Here is a 5,571-nt window from a genome sequence, read left to right as displayed (position 1 = left end):
GTCTGAGAAGGTCCATTTAGGAATGTCCCACCAAGCTCTGGAAGCTCAGGAAATGATCCTACATGGCACAGTGCCAGGAGTCGCCTTGCATCCCTCCCTGCAGTACCCATTATACTACATGGAGGTGTGGGGCTGGAGAGTTACCATGGGATGTACAGGGATGTGACAACAGAGCCTACGTGCAGGGAAAGAGGGAAAGAGAGAGCTTGTGAGATGCTGGCTCTGTGCAGGATTTTTTCAGTATGGAGATGGAGTCTTGGATGCTTTGACCTAACAGACTGTGTTTACTGGAGTGGTTACAGTGCTCGACTTTGGCTTTTATACCATTACCAAAACATTATGTATGCCAAGATTAAGTGATCTTTGGGGTTTTTTTCCTGCAATAGGTCTTAGTTGACAGAGGGGGCAATTCAATCACCAGTAATTTTACCGTCGGTCTTGGGGTTGGAGGCAGCTTTTAATGAAATCAATTCTCACAAACTCAGATGATTTTATAATGCAAATTAAGGCACCAGAGGAGTAAAGGGGTTTTGGTTGTAGAAGAGAAACATACCATGGGACGAAGTATGTTGCAGCCTCGTTGCACGCTGCACTGACTAAACGTATGGTTCCAGGAGGAAAGGCAGCGCGGTAGTCGGGAAAGCTGAGCCACAGAACTGTCAGCGTTGTTCACTTGTCAGTTGGTTGCTAAATTGTCAGGAGTATTTTGCCCGTGGTATCCTCATGGGATTTAACTTTTGCCCAGCTTGGGGAGCTGATGCCTGGTGAAAGCAAGCAAGATGTAAACGCCAAGGCAGATCACAATGAAATTGCTTACTAATCTGGTGTTGTTCCCTTTCTGAAGGGCAATTACGGGCAAGATCTCAGCAGGTTCTGCTGGGAAGGTCTCCCTCAGATTGGTGCGGCTAGATGAGTTTATACAAGCTGGGGATTGCAAGGCACCGTTGGGAGATCTGGACCTGTGAAAGTTTAGATGTTGTACAACAAAGCAAACGTACAAATGGACGTAGTTGAAAAGCATGTCAGAAGAAGAGCTATTAATAAACCTCCAAACCTTATCTTTCCTGTTTTGTCAGGAGCAGTAGTTATTCATTACAAGGGTAGATCTAACAGGACAAGAATTACCGTAAAGAACAGCTCACAATTAATGGCTAAAAGGCCAAAGTTTAGCCTGCCAGCTTCATCTGTTGGCAGTGGTTTCCGTGTGGCTATTAGTGTGTCAGGGACGTTTCCTTAGCATCTCTTATCTGTAGGCTGCAGGGAACAGCTTAGTGATGTGGACTGAAGTTCAGAGTTCAGGTGAAGCATGGACCTTACATCCCTCTGGGTCTTGGAGAAGCAGGTCTACGTGAGGGATACCAAGCTCCTGCTACATCAGGAACCAAGTTGTCCTGTGGGTACAGCGTGGGGTGGGAGGCAGGAGGTGCGGTGTCTGACTTGTGCTCTGTTTCTCAGTCCTGAGAATGAGTCCTGACCTCGGTGGGATCCTCTTCTCTGGTAATTTGAAGATGTGAAGGTATCTACTTTCTCGGGCATCCCCTGAAGTCATCCTCAGGAGTGTCATTCCCATCCCAGCTATCTGAGGGCAGGGGTATGCAGACATGGGGATGGAGTAGGAAGGGCATGGGATGGGAGGTAGTGCTGAAGTGTGGCCCTTAACCGGCAGCTTTTCTGTTCTGGCAATGTTTCTGGTAAAAACAACAAACTAAAAGAGGTGGGGGGGAATTTTTCTGTGCCTTTCCCACAGCAGGCAGTGATCCCCGCCAAGCACCAGCAGAGTCCTGCCCAGTATAACCAGGCACAACCCCCAGCGCAGGTGCAGGGCCATGTAGAGCAGCCCGGTTCTGAGGCTGGCGGCGCCTTGGCTTTCCTCCTCCCTCTCAAAAGCCTCAGGTCCAGCACGTGAACATTGCGGGCCCAATGCTTCCCCGTTAGTCACTGGCGATGTTCTTGCTAGTCGTGATGGGAGCAGGTCAGGCCCCCAATTGCATCAGTGTCTCCTTAATGAGCAGGAACTCCAGCAATTTCATCAGCTGTCACTGCTTCCATGAGCGAAGCGAAGCTTGCGCATGGCTCCATTTTTTGTCATTATTTCTGTGGGCTGCACTCCCCAATCACTGTAAAACTCTGCAGAAAATATTTTTAAGGTGACAAATTGACCACCAGCAAAGCACTAAATCCAATAACTTTTGCTTTCTAAGTGAGGCTGTACAAGAGCCGCAAAGCCCAGCTGCTGTTGTGCAGAAACATGTTGCATCTGACTTTTCCCTGAGCATTAAAGGACTGAATTATGTGTCTGTCAGCTGAGAGCTGTTTACCTGGCGACAAATCATAATTGCTCTTGTTAAATCTAAAGTACACCGACACATTTTCATACTATTTCCCACACATTGCACAGAATTTCTCTAGTAGGCCAAGCAAACAGTTACCAAGCCTGGATTACAACCCAGAGCCCCAGACTGCATTGCTTGTGAATACGCAGAAAACCTCCTGTTGAAGGTGCCTTGATATGCTCCTGCTAGCGGTGCTTCATTTAGCTAGAGATTTAATTGTTCAGGCTGTAAATGGGATACTCCTTTTGTGTCTTGTTTTCTTGTTTCTGTATCACTCTAATCTGCCTTTGCACTTGTACAGATTTTTCTTTGCTTAGAACAGCTTTCATTGAAATGCTGATAAAATGTGCCCTTTCTGAGGCAAACCCAGGATGCTTTCAAGGTAAAAAAAAAAAAAAAGAAAGATAGATTAATTCTGCCATTAAAGTCTAATTATTCTCCGGTCATTCAAGAATAAACTTCTGTTCTCCCTGTCTGATTTCCAGGCTGTAATCTCACTGGGACAGGTATTGCCTTGACATTTGCATCTCTTGAGGTTTATAGGTGGCAGGAAAAGACGGATTCCTGAGGAACTCAGTGTCAAGTTGTGCATGCAAATAACTCTTGCCATCTCCGTGCCCTTCAAAAACCCTCCTCCGATCGTATCGCTAGCAGTCAGACTCTTGAGCCTTGCTGCAGAAAACTGGATGCAGGGTATGGGGGAGACGAGGTCATTTTATCGCTTAGGATCTTCTGAGGGCTGGAGCTCTTCAGGAGTTGGGTCGGTGGCTCAGTTCCTGGCCCTGTATGTTCTCTTTTTCTGCTGCTGACTGTGGTTTCTTGGCCCCTTGCTAATACAGGTGAGCTGGAGTGAGCTGGACGGCAGAAGGAACGTAGTCCCCAAAGGTCCCACAATAATCCTGATGTGCCTCTCCGTGTTGCAGCCCTTTCTCTGTTGATCCCTCTGCTGGGACTCTTGGGATTGGCGATGCCATGCAAGTAACGGTGGACTTCCACCCAGAGAAGACTGGTGATTATTCCAGGCCCCTGACAGTTCACTATGACACAGGTAAGGTCTGGGCACTGCATGGTGCCCAGTCTCTGCGTCCTTCAAAACAGAGACCTTTCAAAGCAGAAAAATGTTAAGCTTGCTTTGCAGACTACTTCTAAAACCTTTTCTTTCAAAACCTCTGTATGTTTCGGTGCTTAAGTGAGCAGGTAAGGGGCAAAGGCTGCGTGTGCCCTCGTTCTGTGTGGCTGTGTGGCGGTCTCTCCCTGGGGGATGCTGGTGTCGGCTGGGTGCTCTCCACCCAGCACCCCCCATGACTGCCATCTGCCATCATTCCCTGTTGTCCCGGTCACCTTAATTGCCTCTCCAGGTGTATCTCCCCTGTCCCGGCTTTGCCTCAAAGAAAAGTGACAAATAGTTGGTGTTTAGGGGGCTTTTAAAGTGCATCCCCTCAAGCAGGAATGAGGTTTTTTGGAATCGGGTTTTGCTGGGAGTTGCTGAGTCGGAGGCGGGAGGAACCTTGATTCTCCGTTACGGTGTGCATATGCACGTGTGAAGCTTCATTCCTTGGCGGTGCTATGTTTGAAGCGCGACGTGGGAATGCGTGCCTCTGTCAGACTCGCTCCAATGCCGCTGTCTCTTACACATCTGTCCCCTGCACTGCTTCTACGTTGTTTTGCCGCAGAGCCTTGTTCTTTCTGTTTGCCTTCTCCCACAGCTCACGACATCAGGACTAATGCAGCCAGGACTTGAGGGCTCTTGGGATTTGGCAGGAAGAGCTCGCTGCCTCCCGAGATAGGTGTAACATTTATATTAGGCTAGGAGAAGCTGAGGTCAGGCCACAGAAACACCATCAGCTTTACGCTTCACTGAAGAGTAAGCGGGGAATATCTTTAGGAAAAGGCGCCATGTTAGAATGCTTCTGTCGGCCTTGGCTCAGCAGGGGTATGTTGTGGTGCCGAACGAGGCGCTTCCTCAGTTGCGTGAAGGCACTTGGCGTGTGTTTCCTCTCGCCTGAGAGGGAGGTTTGGTTTGTCCCTGTTCCTCAGCGTTGGTCCTTGGAAGTGTGGTGTCCTAACCGAGGGGATACTGTGTGCTGCTTTAGCCCGGCAAAGAGCATTTTAGTTGTCTTGGGTTTGTGGAAGTTACAAATGCTCCTGTATCTTCCAAACACTTATGTAGCCTCACGACTTATTTCAGCTTTGTCTAATGTTTTCCAGTTATTGACATATTCACGGAGAATGGTTGATGCTCACTCAGAGGAGCTTATTGTTTTGGGTAACAGTTTCTAGGACGGGTGACTGAAATATCAGCTAGGGAAGCACAAAAACGTGCCTTATTTGTATGCCTATACAGAATCTATAGGATAAAATTCAGAGGGCTAGAATTTCTCTGGGGCAGATGAGCAGTGACAGTGGAGATTAGGGCCGTAGGGTTTATACTTTGTGACGGAACAGAGTGAGCGAATAATTAGGGCCAGGATCTTCGTGGCTTGCTTTGAAAAACCTGAGAGTCTTGTTCTTACTGAAACAGCTGGTTCCCCCATAGTCAATCTTTGCAAAAGTGATTTGTGTGGGTAGGCCACGGGGATAAACTCTCTGCTGGCTCTGAGATGGGTGTTTTCCCAGGAACACGTGCAGCTCCCTGGGAGATGAACCCAGGATTTCATTCCTGCCTGCCAGTACAATGTTGCAGTTATTTTGAAATAAACTACGAATTGCGAAGGAGAGCAAGGGGATAATGAAGGGATTATCTCTCTAGCTTTGAAGCGTACAGGTAAGTGAAAGGCTGCTGAGATGAATTGCTAAAGTGAAGCAGAAACGTGTAATCAGTCAGTCTTTCGAGGTGTGGTGCAGAGCTTATTGCAGGAGTAGTGCAGAGCACCAGACAGCGTTCCCTGACCTCGCGTGGCGAGCCCTGGCTAATGTGTCCGGCACCACGGCAGGCTCCCTGTGACGCGCGTACAGAAAGCAGCCGGGTTGCTCTTTCAGAGCCACCAACAGAGTGTTTATTAAGAAACAGAAGTGCTAAGAGCAAAACAGCAGTTTAAGGTGTTGGGAGGCGTTTCCCTCGCTTGGCTGTGTATCAGTACTGACTTGCTCGCAGGCAGCAGTCGTTCTCAATGGATCACACCCTTCTTAGGGTGACTTACGCAGGATCAGGTGAACATTGCTTAAATTTCTGCTGAAGCTGGGTCAGATCTGTCCCTAGCATTGCTTAAGCAAGCATGGAGCTCTTCCATGTGAACAA

This window comes from Falco biarmicus, chromosome 8, assembly GCF_023638135.1.
Source record: "Falco biarmicus isolate bFalBia1 chromosome 8, bFalBia1.pri, whole genome shotgun sequence".
Lineage (NCBI taxonomy): Eukaryota > Metazoa > Chordata > Aves > Falconiformes > Falconidae > Falco > Falco biarmicus.
Note: the sequence above shows the minus strand (reverse complement) of the source record.